This window comes from Alosa alosa, chromosome 6 (genome assembly GCF_017589495.1).
Source record: "Alosa alosa isolate M-15738 ecotype Scorff River chromosome 6, AALO_Geno_1.1, whole genome shotgun sequence".
Classification (NCBI taxonomy): domain Eukaryota; kingdom Metazoa; phylum Chordata; class Actinopteri; order Clupeiformes; family Clupeidae; genus Alosa; species Alosa alosa.
In genome coordinates, this window is record NC_063194.1 from 26,583,014 (window position 1) to 26,607,637 (window position 24,624).

At 38.0% G+C, this 24,624-nt stretch overlaps 1 protein-coding gene across 1 annotated transcript in view; it reads right to left on the minus strand.

Moving 5' to 3' along the window:
* Positions 1-22,742, minus strand: part of glis2b (GLIS family zinc finger 2b) — a 44,488-nt gene extending 21,746 nt beyond the window's left edge. Inside the window, exon 1 of the mRNA XM_048244749.1 lies at positions 21,973-22,742. The gene's annotated coding sequence lies outside the window, so the exon portion shown is untranslated. The remainder of the gene's footprint in view (positions 1-21,972) is intronic.
* Between the last annotated feature and the right edge of the window lie 1,882 nt (positions 22,743-24,624).

The following is a 24,624-nucleotide window of genomic DNA, read 5'->3' on the forward strand; positions in this document are numbered from 1 at the left end:
ATTAACTTTTCTTAATATTCATGACAAGTTAAATTTAAAAAGATTGAAAAGTGGCATGCCACCGGCGGCATACCACCAGCGGTCCGCTATCTGCCAATCTGATTTTGATATCTGGGCTAAGTTCTCTCACGTATTTCTTAAAGTGACAGGCACTCAATTACACATCACCAATGTGCACTCAATTAGACCTACACACCACATTAAAGATATGCCTAAGTGTAATAGTTTAAAGATCAATATGAAGTATTCAAATTACTAAATATGCTTAGCTACTAGTAATTATGCAGATTATATTATGAATTTCAAAATACGAAATATAAAATTTTTGAAATAAAAACATATGACATAATTTTCCATGTGCCTTTGTGTGTGTGGAGAGAGTCAAGCAGAATCTACAGTATGGCCACTGGTGTGAATGATCACGCTACAGTACAGTATATTCAATATTACTGATGACGTTGAGGGGGGGCCCCCAAATCAAATATTTTTTTTTAAAAGTATTGAAGAAGTAACAAAATTCTTGACTTGGTATCGGTATCGAAACATGGTATCGTGACACTAGAACATTTGACACCATTTGACCTTGGCTGTCAAGTGTCTTTAAAGTATAACAATGTAAAAATCCCCCGTTTCATCCATTATAAACGTACTAGGTGCACATTTAGTGCTAAAGGGGTACCAAATTCATCTAGAAACAACGAAAAGTGTCATGACAACTTAGTGCAATATTAAAGGTGTGTATCGGCAATGTCAAAGACATTCTTCTTGTTAATATGTAGCATCAAAATTGAAGCTTTTCTTTTAATGTTATTTTAAGCTACTTTGTATTGCTTTCACTGAGCAAAGTTAGGTGCCACACATGCACAGAAGTGAACATACTCAATAAATCACTTCCCTCTGACCTTTGCTCAAACTCTCATCTAGTGGAATTTCTACAATCCACTCCAGATGGACAACCTTAAGCCACCCCAGGTCTGCAAACCCACCCCCTCTCCTTGTACCACTACTGTCATACAAACATCAAACCATAAATATTGAGCAAACAAAAGCATACAAAACTCTGATAAACAAGCAAATACATCTATGCAGAAAGGCAAAGATAAACATACTACAATAAATAAATAAGTAAATGTTGCCTGTAATGTACTTTTCAAGAATACCTCAGCAACAGAACTGCATTCTGACTGCATCACTAAAATAATGCTCTTCCCTCTTTAAACAAGAATTAAACGTGATTATCATTTGTTAAACCACAGCTTGGATCAGGAAACTTAAATAAATGTACAATGTGCACACTCACTACTACCACTACTTTCTCCTTTACATTGTAATCCATTCAACTGTAAATACATTTATGGAAATACTCATCCTCCACACACATAAATACAGTGGAGCTGAATAGCTCTCATTGAGGGAACTTGGCTAAGGTCCACATGAGGCGTGGTGGTGTCTGGGAGGAGGAGGTCGCTAAGTTCATCAGGCCACAGAGGGGACATCCTCTATGGGACGGTAAGAATAATGAGCAGCTTTTCTCTCTCTCTCTCCCTCTCTCAGACTCTCACACACAGACATACAGTATCAGCAAAAGATGTCAACCAAGGTTCTGGAAATGACTGAGGAATGAGAAAAGCAGGAATTGTTCATCCAGTTACTTTACTAACCAGCAGCCTAAACCCTTCTCTTCAGCATAGAGCTGAAAGTTAGCCGTCAGAGCATTCCAGGGTTTGATGTCCAAATTGCTCACTGTGACTGTAACATATAAAGACCCTGATATCCCCTGAGTCAGTGGATGTGTTTCCCTCTGGTTTTCTCTCCATTCCTGTCAATCACAGCTTTTTGCCTTCCCTGATCAGATTCAGGAGGCATTTTATCATTTTACTGAAAAGAATACAGTATAATAATGGTATAACGGGGAGCTCCAGTGTATATTTACCTTCAATATCTTAAATGGGTCTGTAAAATGCCCGTTGTAGTGAGTGACCACGTCGCCTAATCAATCTCGGAGCAGTGTTTAAATGGAATGCTAGCGAGCAGTGTTACTTTTTTGACAGATGGTATTACTATCATTTTTATATGGAATGTGTTATCATAAGTCGAAGAGAGAAATTTAAATTTACCTCAGACAATATTGAGTAGCTTAATTATTAGTCCTCCAGTTTTGTCTCTTGACCTTCTGCTCCCACACTTTCTGCCTTTTTGAGTCACAGTCACACAGGTCTGCCACTGGACCAGCATCTCTTTAAATATAACTTGTCATGAATATTAAGAAAATACATGAAATGTTATTAAAATGATGTATGGTGTATAACTGAACAAATGAAAAAGATTTTAGACCAATAGTGGCAATATATTGGGCCATTTGTCTGCAACCCGCCAGCGGACCGCCAGAGAACCGATGAGCAAAATGCCAGCAGACCGCCAGCTATGGCCCCAATGGACCGACAGTGGTCCGCTAGCCTCTTACTATTTGGGTAGCCTTCAGTCTCACGGTTTTAGTGTAGTGAATAAAAGTTGTGCATAGTGCATAAGGATATGTGGATGCAATTCATTATGTTTTCTATGTCATTAGATAAAAAAGTGTTCAAAAAACGTCATTTTTAACGCATTATGTTTTTTTTTATGAATCGCAGCAATTAACAAATTCATTTTGACAGCCTTAGTAATAAGTAAGGGATAATGTTTTGTCTGCCAGTCATTATTGGAAAATAAGTCCCGACAGGGCACTGGACGCGAAGCGGAGAGGTCTTGCTTCGTCCTTAAGTAAATACACTCTCTACTGCAACGTCATCAAATCTACAGTATGAATCTTAATTTTTGGTTTACGTATGATCTGTAAACCAGTAGGCATTTTTGTAATAATTGTTTAGCTTAGTTTTAGTTGTAGCTTTAACTTTAGTTCACCTACAGTAAACATTTCTCTCTAGGGTTGCTTAGCGTTTCAAGTAATTGGTAGTTTGTTAAATTATGCTTTTAAAGTAGCTTCTCCAACACTGTTCCCTAAGGTCTCAATGGCGCTTAAATGTTATTCCTCATTTTGTAAGTCATTTTGAATAAAAGCGTTGAATAAACTGAATAAATAAGTATGTTTGGTGAAGGACACATGGAATTCCTTAGCAACTCTTCATAAGACTGACATTCTCTCCAAAAATCTTAAATAAAGCTAGATGGCTAACCTAGATGTCCAGACAATTTCATTCGGACTCACAAGAGCCTGGTTCACTCTCCACTTCTTCCGCGGCACTCTCTTTGCTCTCCCTGTTAAAACATTTATTTTCTTCCTTTTGCCTGTGTCTATGTCCTGTGCATGTTTGTAGATAAATTGCTCTACGAGCTGGATCTGAATCTCATCTCTAACTGTATCACATCTGTCTCTCTGCTGCACACAACTTTGCCATTAACCTATATGTAAATAGGATGAGAAATACAATAATTATGTTTAAATCATTATGACAAGAAATGCATATGGAAAAACATTATCCAAATATATGTCCATTTGTGATAAAAGATGAGATATTGATACTTGGAGTAATTGGTTTTACAAGCAAGGGCAATACTCGAAACGTTAACACCAGTGACAAATTCCCATGAATGGTCAATTTTCCAAAATGGTGTCAAGATCATCTCAAAGCTAGGATGTTGGACCATACTAAAATTATACATTTACATTATACCCGTAAACACGTTTTCTTTCTTGCAATGAAAATCCTTCATACTGCCTCAAACCAAAGCAACACCGATGACACACCTAAAAGAACCACATTGAAAATTGACATTTTAAAGAAAACGTCTTACTTTTAATAATGGACTCTCACTATGTGTGAGCTTGAATGCTCTTTGTTTGACTATGGAAATACATCCTCACATATTTTCATACTTTTAAAATAATAGTCTGTGACACCAATGACACCAAATTGAAGGACAGATATTCTTTTTAAATTATTTTATTATTAATACCTAGTCATTTTGGTTTAGATTTGTACACGTTTATTAAGCCTTGAACTTGTTCATAAATGGTTAAATTAGTTTTTTTGAAAAATGTAATGTTTTTTAAGTACAAAGGAATTTCAAGTTAATTAAGGAAAAAATGTGCAAAACGATAAACTATAGCATCATCAGACGTACACCCCTCTCTTGATTGATGGAACACAGGTAGTGGTTTTAAATATCTGGGAGTACACATCTCTGAGGACCTGACCTGGGGTACTCACATCCAAGCTCAGGTTAAAAAGGCCAGACAATGAATGTACCATCTAAGACAGTGGTCCCCAAACTTTTTCTTCCGAGGGCCAGCTCACTATGCCTGGCTCCAAGAGAGGGCCAGAGACTCTGAGTAGTTCTATATCAGTAACCATAAATAGCTTAGTGCTGTGAACAACAGCAGTCTACCTTAGTTGAATATTCTATTACATTTAATCATAGGCTATTGCAATTTAATACCATTGTTAGCTGTGTTTATATTGTCATCATGCCATATCAGTGTAAAATTAAATAATACTAATAAAAATACATTTGCATTCCCAAAAGTATTAGCAGGGAGTCCCAAAAGTATATTTTATTAAAAAATGTGTGAACTCTGAATTCTGTGTCTTTGCATACACAGCTCAAGTTGTGAATATCCTACAAATAATTTAAAGTTCTTAAACTATGAGAATTTTATGAAGTGCTGAAGTGGTCTGAAATGACCACCATTCTAACTTTCAGTCACCTGATAAGAACTTTGTGAACTCTTTTTTATGAACATTTGAACAGTGAATAAAAAAATAGAAATAATTATCCCAGAAAGTCCCAGAAATATGACTTGAATAGAAGTTAGTTAGTTATTAACAATTAATTGATAAACTTTTAAAATACTTTGAGCACTGATGCAGTCCGCATAGGCCTCTTACATTGTTTGATGGCAAACGCAAAACAGTGCCAAAACAACTACCGGTGGACAAAATGAGTACTACATGTGTACTGTTAAGACTCGCCATAGAGAATGAATGGGGGAAATTGCGGAGGTTTTAGTTTGACGATGTTGTACTCCCGTGCGGGCCGGATGCTGTATACTACGGACATGTTTTGGGGGGCCACCCAAAATGAGGTGGCGGGCCGTAGTTTGGGGACCACTAATCTAAGACAACTCTGGAAATTCAGGTTCCCCCCAGTGATTTTAAAAACATCTTACACTGGGGTCATAGAGAGTATACTGACGCAGTGTATCACTGTGTGGTATGCCAACAGTACTGAGAACAGACTTATTCTATTATTTTGAATTATATTATATTAACTTAATATTATATTATTTATATTATATTAACTTCTGCTTTTAATCTTATCTATTTACTTAGATTATTTCTACTTTACACAGTCATGAAGCTAACCAGACTTACATTTCACTGCTTGTTATATACTAATATAACTATGTATGTGATGAATAAATCTCTCTCTCTCTCTCTCTCATTAAAAAGTGTTCTGATTTGCATAATATTCATGGCTTAATAGGCTGGATTTTTAAAATCTTTTTCATGCCTGAAAAGTGTAGGGACAAGTTTGTCACCATATTTCGAAAATGACCCTCTTATGTTTGTCTGTGCCTTCCTTCCCCATCTTCCCCTGTGTTCCACTCCCAGCTCTTAAAGGTGCCATGTGTAAGAATTGAGGTAAAAATATCCAAAAAATGAGCTACACGCATGAAAAGAATAAGAAGAAATAAGGGCGATGATGTCATTAAAAAAATGACAAGGTATAGTGCTGCAGAGATATCAACCTGAATTAGCATGCTAAATTACTAGCCACAGCCCGACAGGTGTCATAATACCAGTTTCGGCCATGGGAGGCGGTATGCGGGCAACATAACCGCCAGCCAAAATGCAATACACGTGTCTTGGTTATTACTCTAGGGTAGACCAACTCGCTTTCTGGAGGTATACTGCCCCCATCTTTTATGGAATGTGGAGTATGAATTGATTTTTTGGCGGACATTACACATGGCTCCTTTAAAAGTCCAGCCATGACCCCAAAGTAGATACCCTAATTCCACTCCTGTTCTCTCCTTGTTTTCCCTGATCCTTCTCCCCTTTTTCCCCTCCCTCCTTGTTTGCTATGTTGATTCCAAGAGGCGCTCCCTCTACCACTGATGCAATCCATACACTCCTGAGTGCAATACAGGGTTGTTAGCATAAATGTCCAACAGTAAACTCACTACTTTTCATTGCTTTATTTTAACTGTTCTACTTTGTCAAATGTATTTTTGAAAACTTTAAAACTTTAGTTTTAAAACTCAAATTGAAAGATGAATGAACTCTCACTTCAGTTATTTGGGTGCCAGTCAGATTGGTCAGTGGTTGTATGGTAACTGTGTTTTAACATTTTTCTCCATTGGAAGTCTGAACTATTTGGGTGTATGTATCAATGCTCATGCGTATTGCTTATTGATTAATTCAGACAAAACCAATGCTTCCTCAAATATTCATTAGATTAAAAAGGTAGACTAGTCCGCTTTTGTGGTTCTGTTACTGCATGGTGCTCTAAATGGCCTCAGAGATCTCCTGCACACATGCATGCACACACACACACACACACACACTGTAGGCCTCCCATGGAGCCTTAAGGGGAAACAACCACAAGGTCAGCGCAAGAATGTGGACTACTAACACCTGCTAAAACCACCAGGAAAACATAATAGCAAACTTTCTCCATTTGTTCTCAAGCAGGATGGACAGTCTTTGTAACTGTCAACATTGTGTAGGTACCAACCCAGTCTTTGTAACTGTCACAAGTTGTGTAGGTACGAACCCAGACTTTAGTTAATCCCCCCAAAGTCTTTGAATTTGACAAATTTAAGATAATTATATTCATAATTTTTTTCTTACCTCTAATTCTAAGCACCCCTTCAAAATTCAACTTGCATAACTCTAATCTCCAAGTCTGCAGCAAACACCTCATCAAGAGGCTTATGAGGTAAATTGTGCAGGATCAGTGGGTCTCACCTGTCACATCTTCATTACCTTCATAATCTATATTGACGTGTTTGTTAGTGTGAGGGCCTTTGAGAGACCAAATTATGGAATGTGTAAAAACGCACCTATGCTTGAAACCTTGCTTGGCGGTGTGAGGTGGTACCGTAGTAGTACAATGGTATTTCTTAAGGTTATGACCCTGAATATAACTTCAGGACACACTGAGTGCCCCTTAAACCATAGTATGGTATGTATGAAATAGATTGCCCATGAATGCAACCGCATTCTGCCTGTAATGACAGCTTCAAGACATCGCATCAGTCTCAGTATTCAGGTGTGATTTTGGCCCATTCTTCTTAACAGATAGTCTTTAAATCTTGAAGAATCCAGGGGTCCCTTGTGTGAATCCTGATTTTTAGTTCCTTCCAGAACTGTTCAATTGGATTTAAGTCAGGGCCTTCATTTCCTTTCTCTGAAACCAATTGAGAGTTTCCTTTGCTGTATATGCTTTGGATAGTTGTCCTGCTGGAAAGTCTAGCTGTGTCTCCTCCTCATCATCCTGGTGGATGGCAAGATTCTCCTGGACAAAAATGACTCCATTCATCACACCTTTAATTGTACGAAGTCTGCCAGTACCATGAGATGAAAAACAGCCCCACACCATGATTCTTCCACCTCCAAACCTCACTGTTGTTATGGTATTTTTATGGTGATGTACAGTACCATTTCTCCTCCAAACATGGTGTGTAGTATGACATCCAAAAAGTTACATTTTGCTCTCACCTGACCAGACTACATTCTCTCAGTATTTCATAGTTTTGTCGAAATATTGTGTAGCAAACTTTAAACGAAGTATGACATGATTTTCTTCTGTAAAGGAGTTGTGTGGAGTGAGCGTGCAGAGAGGCCATGGCGGTGGAGTGCATTACCTAAGATTTACATATACACTATCTTGTGTAGCCTGCTTCTTCTTCATCAACCAATCAGGAACTAAGAAATTAAACTCCTTCCATTTCAATCAATCTTTCTTACACACACTAGTATACTCTCTCACATACCCAACTATGCTCACACACACACTACTATACTCTCTTATACAACTATGCTATTTTACACACACTATTATACTCTCTCATACACATATCTAAATGAAGTATAGTAGTATTTGTATGTGAGTATAGTGATGAATATGTAAGATTATGATAGTGTGTATGTGAGACTATCATAGTGTGTGTGTATGACCAAGTATGAATTATTTCTCAAGCGGCCCCTTATAGTATGATCATTTTCGTTAATTTCAGACAAATACCTTTTTTACTCCATATTTATTTATTTATTGTTGCTGACACTGTCACTTTTTATCTTTATCCTGCTAGGTGAGTGATTGATGTCATCTTAATTTTGTTTTATGAAATTGGGAATTCATACATGGTGTTACTTTAAAAGCAGGTGCAGGCTAATCCAAGCTGTGGTAATTATTGTTTCAGAAATTATGGAATCAGTATCAAAGCAACAGTTTTGCTTATTTGTACCGAAAGCAACCTTTATTTTTGTTTGCCTTGCCTTTTAATGTCTTTCTTTCACTTTTTCACATCATCCACTTCCCTATGCCTGATTGACTTTTGTAATTGGTATGTTATAGCTGCACAAAACTCGAAATCTTTTAAATGGAGTAATTGCTTCCCTGCATTATCTCTCTGGGGTGCGTTTCTAGAAAGCGTAGTTGGCTAACTTCCGTTGCAACCTTTGTAGTTAGAACCGTGGTTCTTGGATTTGGTGTTTCTAGAAAGGATAGTTTAAATTTTCAATCACAAAATGTTTGGTGGTTGGAACTACTGCCCCTAAGCAGTCACACTTGTGTCGTTCCTTTGTAGTTCCGGTTAGTGATGTCGTCAGTGTCAAAGGATAGGACAGGAGCCTAACCAAAAATCATGAAGTGGTTTTGTTTCTCGTGACTCAAGGATTGTGCTGTGCTGTTGTTGGCTTAATGTTAATTAAAAGATATCAAAGAGAAATAGGCCTAGCTACTGACTTCCTTACTGGGCTTATTTTTGCTATTAATGTTAATTCAAGTGTTGACTTGTGTTTTGATAAGCTAGTGTTATCATCTTCACAGACTCTGGAGATTAGCACATTGCTCAGTGGTACAGTGGCTAAAGCAGGTGACTTGTTGTCTGAACGTTGTAGGTTCGATTACCATGTAAAGTGAGATTCCTCTTACTTCTGACAGGTGGCAATACCAAATAAATCAGTGCTACTTTATTTGAAACACTTGTTTTTGATTGATGTCATGTTCCTAATAGTCTCTTGATGTAGAGTAACTACGTGTCCCCACACACTCAAAACACAGCTATGATTGTAAAAAGGAGAATCATAAATGATCAGACAAGTGCTCTCTTTGAGCAAGCACTTTCACTAAAGTCAAGTCAACTGTCAGACTCTGTAGAAGACTTATTTGATCACTTTAATGCAAAAATGGCACACATTATGGATGACATTGCTCCATTACAATTCAAGAAAGTTAAGGACAAACAGAAAGAACCATGGAGGCAAAATCCAGCAGTTAAACTTCTAAAAAGAGAGTGTAGGAAGACTGAAAGAAAATGGCGTAAGTTATCAACTGGCTAAAATCATATCTACAAGAAAGGAGCTTCTTTGTTGCCATCGGAAACTGTACCTCAACACCAACGTCCTTGACCTGTGGTGTTCCCCAGGGGTCGATCTTGGGGCCACTATTATTCAACCTCTATATGCTCCCACTTGGACAAATCATTCAAAATAATTTGATTTCATATCATAGCTATGCAGATGACACACAAATTTACTCTCACACAAATTTAGCTCTATCACCAAACGACTATGGTCCTCTTGAATCTATGTGTCAGTGTATAGAACAAATCAAGACCTGGATGTCTCAATTTTTTTCAGCTGAACAAAGAAAAAACTGAAGTAATTATATTTGGTAAAAAGGAGGAAAGACTTAGGGTTGCCACTCTCCTTGACACAAAAGGGTTGAAGGCAAAGGATACTGTTAAAAATCTTGGTGTATTAATTGACAGTGATCTAAATTTCAACAGCCACATGAAAGCGATAACTAAATCAGCTTTTTCAAAACTGTTTTTCACCTCATAGCGGCGGATGTCCTTCAAATTGTAAATGTATCAATGCTGTCTGGCACTTTTCCTAAGTCACTGAATACAGCTGTTGTAAAGCCACTTCTCAAGAAGAATAACCTGGATGCCTCCATGCTAAACAATTACAGGCCCATATCTAATTGGTTTAAATTAGAAAAATGTCGACATGTGGCAGAGAATTTCAAGGGGGTGGGGTATTACACGTTGCCACCATTTCCACCAATGATATCTATCACTGCATCATCAATAACATTGTTGGAACCACGTGTTCAAACACCAGCAAATTGCGACATAGGTGAGGCTACGATGCTTTCTAGAAACAGGTGTTACAAACGTGTTGCATCGTACCATGGTGGCTAAACAACGTCGTTGCTAACTTTTCTAGAAATGCATCCCTGTTTGATAACATCTTATTAGCATGTGTTACATTATTTTCTGATCGCTTAAATTTGTATTCCTGTCCTCTGAGTCTGCAGTTGATTCCTTCCAACTTAACTTGTGATTGAATAATATTGTTCAGTTGTGGGCACTGCAAAGTAACGTTAGAGAGCCAGAGAAAAGTGCTGACTACTGTATGCTGTGAGTTTCAGGCTTGGTAAACAGAACGTGAAAAAAAGAGGAGGAGGCACAACATTTGATTTCAGTGGACTGACAATGTTGCTGTTTACACTGCATTTGCATTTGTACATACACTGTTAACAATAGAAATATACAGCAATTTTTGTAGGAACCACCTGTATTTACTAAAATACAACAAATGACTGTAAAGAGAAGTGCATTTTGGGACATACAAACTATGTGTCTGATCATACAGACATAAACTGTAATTTGCAAAGCATAATTGGAAAAGAACAGGTAAAATGTCTGGTTTTACAGGGTGTTTTTAAATTGAGCAGACCGAATTTTTTTTAAGTAGGCGTTACGTTATCTCAGACCCTGGGATTTCTTCTGAGAAGTGCATGGTAAGTTGATTCTCATCTTTTCCTTATCTCATCAATGGAATATTGATTGTAATTGAGTAAGCTATAGTTTATTTGGAAGTTAAAGTTGTTGCTTCATCTTGATGTTCTATTTACAAGTTCTTATTTGACTAAATGTAGGCTGTTAACTTAGGGTAAAGTTGAGGGTAATGTTAATGTTGGCTAATGTTAAGTTATAGGCTATTGTAGAAATAAAAGATGCTACACATATAACTCTGAAATATGCAAAAGCAAAGACAGTCTTTCTTTTTTCTCATTCATTATTAATAGAAGTTCAAATAACACTTTCATTATTCTATTTTTCAACTGTTGATAAGTTAACAAATCCCCTCACAATTAGCCTGAACTTCTCTCAACTAATAAATGCAATGAGTTTTCATCTTTTTTAAAAGGTAAAATTGACAAAATCACTCAACATATCTGCTCAATTACAAATTCAACAACCTGAACTTACAGCAACAAACAGGGAGACTAAACTTGATGTCAGAGTTCAGCTTGATAGACTACTAAACACTTGAAAAAACGGTACAGAATCTCAGCTCTTCCACATGTGTCTTAGACACTCTGCCTACCAATTTCTTCAAAACTGTTTTTCACCTCATAGCGGCGGATGTCCTTCAAATTGTAAATGTATCAATGCTGTCTGGCACTTTTCCTAAGTCACTGAATACAGCTGTTGTAAAGCCACTTCTCAGAAGAATAACCTGGATGCCTCCATGCTAAACAATTACAGGCCCATATCCAATCTACCTTTTATTGGCAAAATTATTGAAAAAAGTAGTCTTTAATCAATTAACCACCTTCCTAACATCAAATGGGTATTTTGATTACTTTCAGTCTGGTTTTCGGGCAAATTACAGCACTGAAACAGCTCTCATTAAAGTTTCTAATGACATGACGCCTCAACACAGATTCAGGTAAAACATCAGTCCTAGTGCTACTGGACCTTAGTGCAGCATTTGACACTGTTGATCACAATATTTTACTACACAGACTAGAACACTGGGTTGGATTTACAGGCATAGTTATCAACTGGCTAAAATCATATCTACAAGAAAAAGGAGCTTCTTTGTTGCCATCGGAAACTGTACCTCAACACCAACGTCCTTGACCTGTGGTGTTGTTCTAGGGTCCATCTTGGGGCCACTATTATTCAACCTCTATATGCTCCCACTTGGACAAATCATTCAAAATAATTTGATTTCATATCATAGCTATGCAGATGACACACAAATTTACTCTCACACAAATTTAGCTCTATCACCAAACGACTATGGTCCTCTTGAATCTATGTGTCAGTGTATAGAACAAATCAAGACCTGGATGTCTCAATTTTTTTCAGCTGAACAAAAAAAAAAACTGAAGTAATTATATTTGGTAAAAGGGGAAAAGACTTAGGGTTGCCACTCTCCTTGACACAAAAGGGTTGAAGGCAAAGGATACTGTTAAAAAATCTTGGTGTATTAATTGACAGTGATCTAAATTTCAACAGCCACATGAAAGCGATAACTAAATCAGCTTTTTTCAAACTGTTTTTTCACCTCATAGCGGATGTCCTTCAAATTGTAAATGTATCAATGCTGTCTGGCATTTTCCTAAGTCACTGAATACAGCTGTTGTAAAGCCACTTCTCAAGAAGAATAACCTGGATGCCTCCATGCTAACAATTACAGGCCCATATCTAATTGGTTTAAATTAGAAAAATGTCGACATATGGCAGAGAATTTCAAGGGGTGGGGTATTACACGTTGCCACCATTTCCACCAATGATATCTATCACTGCATCATCAATAACATTGTTGGAACTACGTGTTCAAACACCGACAAAATGCGACATAGGTAGGCTACGATGCTTTCTAGAAACAGGTGTTACAACGTAGTTGCATCGTACCATGGTGGCTAAGCAACGTCGTTGCTAACTTTTCTAGAAATGCATCCCTGTTTGATAACATCTTATTAGCATGTGTTACATTATTTTCTGATCGCTAAATTTGTATTCCTGTCCTCTGAGTCTGCAGTTGATTCCTTCCAACTTAACTTGTGATTGAATAATATTGTTCAGTTGTGGGCACTGTAAGTAAGCGTTAGAGAGCCAGAGAAAAGTGCTGACTACTGTATGCTGTGAGTTTCAGGCTTGGTAAACAGAGCTTAAAAGAGGAGGCACAACATTTGATTTCTGGTGGACTGACAATGTTGCTTTTTACACTGCATTTGCATTTGTACATACACTGTTAACAATAGAAATATACAGCAATTTTTGTAGGAACCACCTGTATTTACTAAAATACAACAAATGACTGTAAAGAGAAGTGCATTTTGGGGACATGCAAACTATGTGTCTGATCATACAGACATAAACTGTAATTTGCAAAGCATAATTGGAAAAAAACAGGTAAAATGTCTGGTTTTACAGGGTGTTTTAAATTGAGCAGACCGAATTTTTTTTAAGTAGGCGACACGTTATCTCAGACCCTGGGATTTCTTCTGAGAAGTGCATGGTAAGTTGATTCTCATCTTTTCCTTATCTCATCAATGGAATATTGATTGTAATTGAGTAAGCTATAGTTTATTTGGAAGTTAAAGTTGTTGCTTCATCTTGATGTTCTATTTACAAGTTCTTATTTGACTAAATGTAGGCTGTTAACTTAGGGTAAAGTTGAGGGTAATGTTAATGTTGGCTAATGTTAAGTTATAGGCTATTGTAGAAATAAAGAGATGCTCCGCACATATAACTCTGAAATATGCAAAGCAAGACAGTCTTTCTTTTCTCATTCATTATTAATAGAAGTTCAAATAACACTCGTATTCTATTTTCAACTGTTGATAAGTTAACAAATCCCCCCTCACAATTAGCGCCTGAACTTCTCTCAACTAATAAATGCAATGAGTTTTCATCTTTTTTTAAAGGTAAAATTGACAAAATCACTCAACATATCTGCTCAATTACAAATTCAACAACCTGAACTTACAGCAACAAACAGAGGGAGACTAAACTTGATGTCAGAGTTCAGCTTGATAGACTACGAAACACTTGAAAAAACGGTACAGAATCTCAGCTCTTCCACATGTGTCTTAGACACTCTGCCTACCAATTTCTTCAAAACTGTTTTTCACCTCATAGCGGCGGATGTCCTTCAAATTGTAAATGTATCAATGCTGTCTGGCACTTTTCCTAAGTCACTGAATACAGCTGTTGTAAAGCCACTTCTCAAGAAGAATAACCTGGATGCCTCCATGCTAAACAATTACAGGCCCATATCCAATCTACCTTTTATTGGCAAAATTATTGAAAAAGTAGTCTTTAATCAATTAACCACCTTCCTAACATCAAATGGGTATTTTGATTACTTTCAGTCTGGTTTTCGGGCAAATTACAGCACTGAAACAGCTCTCATTAAAGTTTCTAATGACATACGCCTCAACACAGATTCAGGTAAAACATCAGTCCTAGTGCTACTGGACCTTAGTGCAGCATTTGACACTGTTGATCACAATATTTTACTACACAGACTAGAACACTGGGTTGGATTTACAGGCATAGTTATCAACTGGCTAAAATCATATCTACAAGAAAGGAGCTTCTTTGTTGCCATCGGAAACTGTACCTCAACACCAACGTCCTTGACCTGTGGTGTTCCCCAGGGGTCGATCTTGGGGCCACTATTATTCAACCTCTATATGCTCCCACTTGGACAAATCATTCAAAATAATTTGATTTCATATCATAGCTATGCAGATGACACACAAATTTACTCTCACACAAATTTAGCTCTATCACCAAACGACTATGGTCCTCTTGAATCTATGTGTCAGTGTATAGAACAAATCAAGACCTGGATGTCTCAATTTTTTTCAGCTGAACAAAGAAAAAACTGAAGTAATTATATTTGGTAAAAAGGAGGAAAGACTTAGGGTTGCCACTCTCCTTGACACAAAAAGGGTTGAAGGCAAAGGATACTGTTAAAAATCTTGGTGTATTAATTGACAGTGATCTAAATTTCAACAGCCACATGAAAGCGATAACTAAATCAGCTTTTTACCACCTTAAAAATATTGCCAAACTCAGAGGGCTGATGTCAAAACATGACTTAGAAAAACTCATTCATGCATTTATCTCCAGCAGGGTTGATTACTGCAATGGACTGTTCACAGGCCTTCCTAAAAAGACTATTAAACAGCTTCAGGTGATACAAAATGCAGCAGCTAGGATTCTAACAAAAACTAAAAGAACTGACCACATTACTCCAAGTCCTTGCACTGGCTTCCAGTAAGTCACAGAATTGACTTTAAAGCACTATTGCTTGTTTATAAATCAGTAAATGGAGCAGGACCTAAATAGTTGTCAGACATGCTTCAGCAGTACACACCTTCTCGTCCTCTCGGGTCCCAGGTGAAAAACCTGCTAGTAAAACCTACAGTTAGAACTAAACATGGTGAAGCAGCTTTTAGCTGCTATGCGGCTCAGCTGTGGAACCAACTTTCAGATGACATCAAAAAGGCCCCAACTGTAGCCAGTTTTAAATCTAGACTTAAGACCAAACTGTTCTCAGATGCTTTCTGCTAACTGTGCCGAGTTACAAATTCTGAATCTGCCTTGATAATTATTCTACCTTGTCTTTTATTACTTTTTTTACTACTTTTGCCTTTGTTTTTGCTTACTAATTATTCTTTATTTTTAAATGATTTTACCTTGTTTTTCATATTTTCTTTTTATTATGATCTTTACCTTTTAACTATTCTTTGACTATATTGCCCTTCTATGCTTTTATTTGTTATTATTGTTTGGTTTTGTTTATGTAAAGCACATTGAATGACCTCTGTGTATGAAATGCGCTATATTAGTGGTCCCCAAACTACGGCCCGCCACCTCATTTTGGGTGGCCCCCCAAAACATGTCCGTAGTATACAGCATCCGGCCCGCACGGGAGTACAACATCGTCAAACTAAAACCTCCGCAATTTCCCCCATTCATTCTCTATGGCGAGTCTTAACAGTACACATGTAATACTCATTTTGTCCACCGGTAGTTGTTTTGGCGCTGTTTTGCGTTTGCCATCAAACAATGTAAGAGGCCTATGCGGACTGCATCAGTGCTCAAAGTATTTTAAAAGTTTATCAATTAATTGTTAATAACTAACTAACTTCTATTCATGTCATATTTCTGGGACTTTCTGGGATAATTATTTCTATTTTTTATTCACTCGTTCAAATGTTCATTAAAAGAGTTCACAAAGTTCTTAGCAGGTGACTGAAAGTTAAAATGGTGGTCATTTCAGACCACTTCAGCACTTCATAAAATTCTCATAGTTTAAGGCTACGTTTATACGGTGATGATGAAAAGAGAAGACGCAGAAGTGGCGTCTCGTCTTAATTTTTTTATTCGCGTTTAGACGAGCATTCTCAGGGGGAAATCTTTGTTTATATGAAGACGCAAGAGTATGTGATATTCGATTGGATATGCATTCCAGACCGCTTGGTGGTGGTGTGATAGACATTCTAATTTGACAGTTTAGCCAGAGAGGTAATCAAGGATCTTTGGTTTAGCCGTTTAGACGGAGACGCAACCCGGGTCGTCTTCAAAACTCTACACTCTGGAAGGAGTCTTCAGATTTTTGCGTCTTCAAGCCCCGATGGCGGGGTCGCCGTGTAAACGAAAGGCCCTTATGATAAAATATTTTGTCGTCTTCCTTCGCAATCGTTCTTGTATAAACGGCCCCTTAGAACTTTAAATTATTTGTAGGATATTCGCAACTTGAGCTGTGTATGCAAAGACACAGAATTCAGAGTTCACACATTTTTTAATAAAATATACTTTTGGGACTCCCTGCTAATACTTTTGGGAATGCGTATTTTTATTAGTATTATTTAATTTTACACTGATATGGCATGATGACAATATAAACACAGCTAACAATGGTATTAAATTGCAATAGCCTATGATTAAATGTAATAGAATATTCAACTAAGGTAGACTGCTGTTGTTCACAGCACTAAGCTATTTATGGTTACTGATATAGAACTACTCCGAGTCTCTGGCCCTCTCTTGGAGCCAGGCATAGTGAGCTGGCCCTCGGAAGAAAAAGTTTGGGGACCACTGCGCTATATAAATAAACTTGACTTGACTATACATAAATATTTAGGGTCAAAACCTATTGTGTCTCGTAGAAAGGGATATGGAGAAGTAGGAAATTAACTCTGCTTACGCAGTCTCTCCACATTACCGTTGGGCCACCAGACAGATACTAGATAACTATTTTGAAATTGTAGGGTATAAATTTTTGGAAACTTAGATATTTAATAGGCACAAATAATTACAAATATTGGTTGGCTTAAGTAAACTGTGTTATTTGCTCACAGTAGGTTTAGGTTTTTGCTGATGACAATGACAGTGCCAGCATTAAACACTTGTGGTTTAAATTAGAAAAATGTCGACATGTGGCAGAGAATTTCAAGGGGGTGGGGTATTACACGTTGCCACCATTTCCACCAATGATATCTATCACTGCATCATCAATAACATTGTTGGAACTACGTGTTCAAACACCGGCAAATTGCGACATAGGTAGGCTACGATGCTTTCTAGAAACAGGTGTTACAACGTAGTTGCATCGTACCATGGTGGCTAAGCAACGTCGTTGCTAACTTTTCTAGAAATGCATCCCTGTTTGATAACATCTTATTAGCATGTGTTACATTATTTTCTGATCGCTTAAATTTGTATTCCTGTCCTCTGAGTCTGCAGTTGATTCCTTCCAACTTAACTTGTGATTGAATAATATTGTTCAGTTGTGGGCACTGCAAGTAACGTTAGAGAGCCAGAGAAAAGTGCTGACTACTGTATGCTGTGAGTTTCAGGCTTGGTAAACAGAACGTAAAAAGAGGAGGCACAACATTTGATTTCTGCGGACTGACAATGTTGCTGTTTACACTGCATTTGCATTTGTACATACACTGTTAACAATAGAAATATACAGCAATTTTTGTAGGAACCACCTGTATTTACTAAAATACAACAAATGACTGTAAAGAGAAGTGCATTTTGGGACATGCAAACTATGTGTCTGATCATACAGACATAAACTGTAATTTGCAAAGCATAATTGGAAAAGAACAGGTAAAATGTCTGGTTTTACAGGGTGTTTTTAAATTGAGCAGACCGAATTTTTTTAAGTAGGCGTTACGTTATCTCAGACCCTGGGATTTCTTCTGAGAAGTGCATGGTAAGTTGATTCTCATCTTTTCCTTATCTCATCAATGGAATATTGATTGTAATTGAGTAAGCTATAGTTTATTTGGAAGTTAAAGTTGTTGCTTCATCTTGATGTTCTATTTACAAGTTCTTATTTGACTAAATGTAGGCTGTTAACTTAGGGTAAAGTTGAGGGTAATGTTAATGTTGGCTAATGTTAAGTTATAGGCTATTGTAGAATTTTTTATAGCCTATTCCAGTGTTTCCCCAACGTGTTTCTCTGAAGGCACATAATCTAACGTTACTATGCGAAAATATCGATTATATTAAGCATAATAGCCTCAAAGTTGTGTTGCTGTTTCCCAGAAGTCAAAGAAAATCGGTATTTTGACACAATATTCTGATGGATGTATACAAAAAAGGTAATACAGAAGAAATACAGTTTGGCTTGGAAGTAACTTAATGTAATGTGATTTCAAATACCCTACAATGTCGGGCAAATTGCTAATGAATCAATAACGGATTTATGGGTTTGACTGTTTAAGAGTTTGGGAAACACTGGTTTTAAAAAAGAACATGTTGAACCTACTAATGTTATATGAATTAGGATCACACAGAATACATGTGACTATGAATGTTGCTGGTGTTATACATGTCTTTGTGACTGTATTATTTGTACATACAAAGAAGTTCTTGAAGACCCAACTCTTCTAAAGAGCAAGTAGATGGTTTCCACTGAAGGACAAATCATATGTGAAGGGTCCTCATTCCTCCCAGGACTGGCTGTTCTGTTTGCGACTAATTATGTGTTCAATAACAGTATCATGCTGACATTTTACAAGAAAAGATGGAGTATATGCTGTAATTTCACAAAGCCATACTGCAATTGTACAGCTGACTGGGATAAAGCTCACAACTATTTACTGTAATTATATTTTACAGTATCAATACTGAAATAATACAGTATATTGCTGGCGAAGTTGCTACCAGTATGTTACTGTAATTTTACAGCATTATTATGACCGCCGCGCAGCGGTTTAGTCAGATTTTTTATTTTTTTCCTTTCTTTTTCGCATGTCCAAATTTCCGTCAAGGATTCCCGGGACACTGAAAGACCGGGGTACACGAAACTTGGTGGGCATGTAACCCCACATGGATAGCATGAAACCATCGTTTTTCGTTTTGATCTGTAGCCCCCGCTGGACTGGACCCGAAAGGAGGGTAGGGCAGACACAGTTTTCTGTGAATATCTTGAGAACCGTAGGGCCTAGGATGACCAATTTTTTCTGTACGTTTGCCTCCAGGGGTCATGTTAACCCATTACATGTGCACACATGTGCATAAACAGATACATACGCACACACGTACATTCACAGTAATCATACGTATGACACATACTCACACAGTAGACATATGTACGCATGCATGCACATGCACAAACACACATACGCAGACAAACACACAAGCATGCACACACACACACATAAACATAAACGTGTACACGCACACATGCACACAATTCAAGAATTTCTCAGAATTATGAACAGGCAAGATGGGGGTGGGGTTGTATAAAATGAATTTTACATGTGAAATCTATGAACTAATCATGTTTTGGTACTTGTTGTCTAGCAGATACCAGTGAGAATTGAGTGTGGATAATGCAATTTAGTGAGACAGTTAGAATCATATAGGCCTTTCAGGCTGATTTATTTTTGTGGAAAAAATGTGCTGGACTGGGCGGCGGTCATATTTTGTACCGCTCTGCAGTACATCTAGTTTCTTACAGTGTACATCTACCCCTCTTTATAGTGTATCTGATAGTGACAAGTAGAGTATCTAATAGTGCCATGATAGCACATTTCTGATGGGGGTGTTGTTGTGTATTGCCTATGATAAAAGGGTATGTCTGCTTACAGCTTGGATGGAGACAGCTGAGCACGACACACTAAGAATTAAGCAATATGGCATGATGGTGGCATTACCAACCAACGATGATGATTGTCATATTGATTTTATAAAACAGTTCCACTTACAAGTTTGAAGACATCAATTTGTGTTTCCTATCGTTGACTTTGATTTTTGTTTATTCATCCTCCGCCCCCCAAAAATATTTCCAACCAATAGACAAGTTGAGTGAAAGAGGCTATGTGCACAAAAGCATATCTAAACATTTCCCTTATTCATTTACTCAATTATCTCACTCAGCAAATGGGACATTACGAAATGTTTGCTCTCTCTTTAAATGAATGGAACACATCGCATCAGATAATTCAATGCAAAATGTGGAGTCCTGAGATATCGCCACTCATCAAGACTCAAATGCCCCTCCTCCAATCAGAAATTAATAAATAGTTTGACCGGACCTAGCCTAACTGTTGTATAACAACACAGCACTGTCTCGATATCACTAGACAAGAACACAGATACAACACCATTGCAAACACCCCATAATACACATAGGCCTAGTCAAAAGTCGTATTTGGCATGAATCCACAGCATGAAAAACGGCAAATCTTGCCTTGTGTCAGTATCAACTAAAATGTGCCATCAGGATCTGAGAATAAGTACAATGAATTAAGGAAACTATGTTAATAGCAATGCCTTAACACATGACGCAACTTAAACTTCTGTTAAAGCACTTGTTAAAAAAATTGTTCTCACAAAATGTGTGTGTGTATGTTTGTGTGGGGGATGGAAGATTTTAAAAAATCACACACACCACTCATTCAAGAATGAAAACACATAAAAAGATGACCCTGCTCCCTTTATGGGGGCTCTCATCAATATTTGTGAGAATGCATGAGGGCAAGATAGCTTGTGTTGTGAATATTAGAACCGTGCAAGCTGGATCCTGATCATCATCTGTAATGAACCCTGCTTAATCATCAGTTTGAACCATTTCAGTCATGCTTGTTCTTGCTCTAGATGAGATGCCCACCTTGCAGCACATATAGGCAGGCCTAAGCATCTCCTATGTCATTATTGCAATATGACACATTTTTATAATGGGGAGGAATTTTACCAGTATATCAATAATGATAGTCCTATGATATGGCCCATCCCTAGTGAATATATCTCTGGTCTCTGCCCTGGCTGGGCAACTAGCTGCCACTTTCTGTGGTCAATAGACCCAGACACAACGAATGAGAACAGCTAGGGCTCCAGACCCTGTTCACAATTTTGTTTTATTTAAACCTTTATTTTACCAGGATTACCCAATTAGGCATTGGGACCATAGACTGTAGCCTATAAAATAGATTGGGACACAAATCTTAGGCCACCCACTTGGTGGAAATTGGAGGAGAGCAACAGAGAAACAATCAGTTTAATTCGATAGGCTGCCTAAGCCATATAAAATCCCATTAGTTCTGATATTTTAAGGATGATAACTAGATTTCAGGTCAGGATACACCTGACATGTCCTCAGTCCCAAATGTTTGGACTTATTCCTTGACAACCAATCATTAGACTACACGACGTCGATGTAGCTTGCTTCTCTCAATCAAATATTCTATAGTCATAACTCTATAGCCTATTTAGCAGAGGCTTTTATCCAAAGGGACTGGCAGCCATCTGCGGGTCAAACAGCTCCAGTTTGTAAAATAAAAGGTCACTAGAACTGTGCGTTTTGCTAATCCTAATTGAAATACAAATAGCAAATGCCCAAATCATTATCACTGGTTTACAAAAAACCGGATGCAATGCGTTAAAGTGACAGATAGTCTTACCTCTAGCGAAGTCCCCAGGGTAGCTATGGCCGATTCTTTCAAGCAATCCTCTCGACTCCAACTTATTGTGTGTAGGCTACAAAATATGCCTTAATGGCGAATTCTCCTTATTTTGGATTTCACGTTGAGGTAGCCTTGCCCAGATAGTCTAGATGTCACATAGGGGAATGAAGAGATAGAGGCTCTCGAGTTGCAGTCAAAGACTGTTGTCGCGATAAATTAAACAACAAAGCTAGCAGACGGCACAATTTCAAGAAAAAGGAAATGGAAGCAAAAACAAAAACGGACTAAAATTAGCCTATGTTATGCTACTTTCGGCATAACTAGGCTATAAGTCTGATTGTTCTACTCAGCCCTGAACCCCGTTGATAGACTAAACATAATAGCTCTTGGTCGCAGAAATCGGCGTTCAGATTTGAACTATAGCCGAATTGTTACGCTATTTCACACTGACTTGGTCTCCTGATGCATTTTTGTTTTAGGCTATGGCAAAGCCAGTCAAGTTTTTTCCCCAATGATGTGTCTGTGTTCTATAAAGCGGTGGAGCGCAGGGTGATAGGGTGAAGAGGTGTTGCGAGGAGATCCCACACTTGTCCTGATGCTGTCTAACACTTATTTTTCTTCCTCTCAGCTGTGCCACGTTATTTTCCATGCCCGCCCTCTAGACTTCAGTGTAACTTTGCCCTTTGGGGGGACGTTAGGCGTGTGTGGTATGGTGGTCTCCTGCCTCGTTTAAACGCTGACAGCACCCGGACCCCGAATCAGTCCGTCTCCCCGTTCTTCAGTGAGAGGATTCGCCGAGTTTGCCAGCTCAGCGCATGCTTGCCGCTCCGCCCATCCTTCGTGGGCAGTCCTCGGCTTCCATCCAGCGTATTCCCTATCTCTGGCCCTCTGCTTGGCCGCGGTTTTAGGCCTGCTTAATTTACTCTGCTTCAACCACGCTAGAAAGACAAAGCAACAGCTCTTTAATGCCAACTCAATTCCCATATCTCTTCACAGTGCTTCACTTTTTTTACATTTTGTTAAAGTTTCAGACTCATCTTAAAATGGATTATTTATTTTTTCTAATCAATCTACACACAATACTCCAACACCCCACAAAAAAGCTAGTGTTTGGAGTGTTTTGTAAATGTATAAAAAAATAAAAGAATGAAATATCCCATTTACAAGTATTCACCTTACACCAAGTCCACCTGTGCCTAAATTAATTCACTGGACATTATTAGAAGAGGCACACATCTCATTATATAAGGTCTCAGTGGTCACTAATGAGATCTAGAGTTCCTTTGAGAAGATGAGAGAAGTGTAAAGGACAAACATCAGTCCAGCTGAGTGCCTGGTTTCTTCCATTGAGTATTGTGGCCAAATAGTTCAGTCTTTGTTTTGTCCTTCTTTACGCTTCCCTCAGTGTAAGACTGTTTTGTCATTGCCTCAAGTTCAAATACTAGGCAAGTGCAGATGTGTAGGCTATCCTCTGCTTGACACACACACACACACACACACACGCACACACACACAAGCAAAGCTTTAGTGGAATCCTGCTGTTTCATACACAGTCTCGCTTGCAAGCAGATTCCTCCTGGAGAGATGTGCTCACTCCTCGTCAAAATACCAAACACACTGTTTCACGGCCAAATGACTAATTAAGACATATAAGAACAACCATTTTGAACTATGCATCTGGTGGAGAAACAGTTTTTACCATTGTCATTATAGCATATTTTGATTCAGACACGCCCTAAACGTTCATGCACATCACGCTTCAGATTTTGCGCTTAGACTGCTAAAATAGGGCTCTTTGTCTTTAGAAATATTTACAAATATCTGTAAAATATTTAAACATTTAATATCCAATAATAAAAACATGCCTATTTGATATACTGTATATGGAGAAATGCAATGATGAGATGATGCTCCTTTGAGAGAAGAATTTAATACTTTTATGTTTCAAAGTAAACAAAAGTTTGCCTTTCTTGCAGAGATCTTGTTGCTCACCTCCACTTTACTGTACAGTAACGTTTCAGTAACGTATAGTGTATGCCGGAGCAAGCTCTGTAGTGATTGATCAACGAAAAATACGGTCTCCACGGCTTATGTTTTAATGCAGAAAAACACCCTTGGGTCAATTTTCGCTGGAATTACACTTTAAGCTTTTTTTAAGTTGGCAAAAGTCTGATCAACCAGCCAACTAGCTCCGCTGGTGGGAAAGCGCATGGGATTCATGAGTTGTAACGCTATCCTATTGCGTGCAGAGGGAATTTGAAAGACAACCGTTTATCCCGCCCCTGGGATTGAGCACTGCCAATGGTGAGTTCCCAGACCCTACATCTTAATGTGGGTCTGGCTCGTCAGGCTAGTTATGGACCTTACAGCAAACGACTAAACTGCCTAGCCATAATAATAGTTTGATACTGATAGTGTGTGTAATTGGGGGAAGTAGGGAATAGGTTCCTAGTCCCTGCTGGGCATGGAGTTAGCATTCCATTGACCCCCCGTCACTTTTTGGTGTCACTTTGACATCAAGTAACACATCGGTAGCATTTTAAGACTTTATCAAACATCCCCACCACCCTAGAATTTTATTTAATACCATAAACTCAATTGTTAACCCTCAAGTCTCTCCAGAGGTCAAGGCATCTACCAATAGCTGTG